This window comes from Macaca thibetana, chromosome 4 (genome assembly GCF_024542745.1).
Source record: "Macaca thibetana thibetana isolate TM-01 chromosome 4, ASM2454274v1, whole genome shotgun sequence".
Taxonomy (NCBI): Eukaryota; Metazoa; Chordata; class Mammalia; order Primates; family Cercopithecidae; genus Macaca; species Macaca thibetana.
In genome coordinates this window covers 28,433,398-28,433,936 of record NC_065581.1, presented here as the reverse complement: position 1 = coordinate 28,433,936, position 539 = coordinate 28,433,398, and the positions used below count along the sequence as shown (strand labels likewise).

The window sequence follows — 539 nt, the reverse complement described above, 5'->3', positions numbered from 1 at the left end:
CTGTTCCAAGCACATTTTCTAAGTGATTATGTGAGTGTGGATGTGTTTTGTTGGACTCGAAGGGAGTCTAATTTCTAGAAGTTCCTTTCAGGAGTCTGCCTTTACTACAAAGTTGATGTATTCGAAAACACAGTAAGTCTCATTGGCAACACAACTTTTCACCTAATTAAGTACAATTCGGTCATAAAAGAAGCTATGGGGTCTGCGCAGCTGGCTCTGTGGCTTAGTTGGCTAAAGCGCCTGTCTCGTAAACAGGAGATCCTGGGTTCGAATCCCAGCGGGGCCTGAGAGTGGGTGTGTCTTTTTCTTTCCCCTTTTAATAAGGGCCATCTGTTTTTGTGAATTTATCACAATTTTTAGTCTATAATCCTTAATCACAATATCAGATCCACTGCATAGAGCTTTAGTCTCTCCAGTCTCTCTTCATTCCACCTGCATCCTCAAAGGCTGTTAGTTTCTGATGATCTCTCAGACAGTTATGTTGGAATTTCACCAAACTCAGGGGTTCAAGTTCAATCACGGATAAAAAATATCTAAAA

The 539-nt window shown here is 41.0% G+C and overlaps 1 non-coding gene across 1 annotated transcript; it reads left to right on the top strand.

The window, feature by feature from the left end:
- The first annotated feature begins 212 nt into the window (after window positions 1-212).
- Window positions 213-286, top strand: TRNAT-CGU (transfer RNA threonine (anticodon CGU)). The gene has a single exon. It is a non-coding gene; the product is annotated as a tRNA-Thr (tRNA).
- Window positions 287-539: the final 253 nt, after the last annotated feature.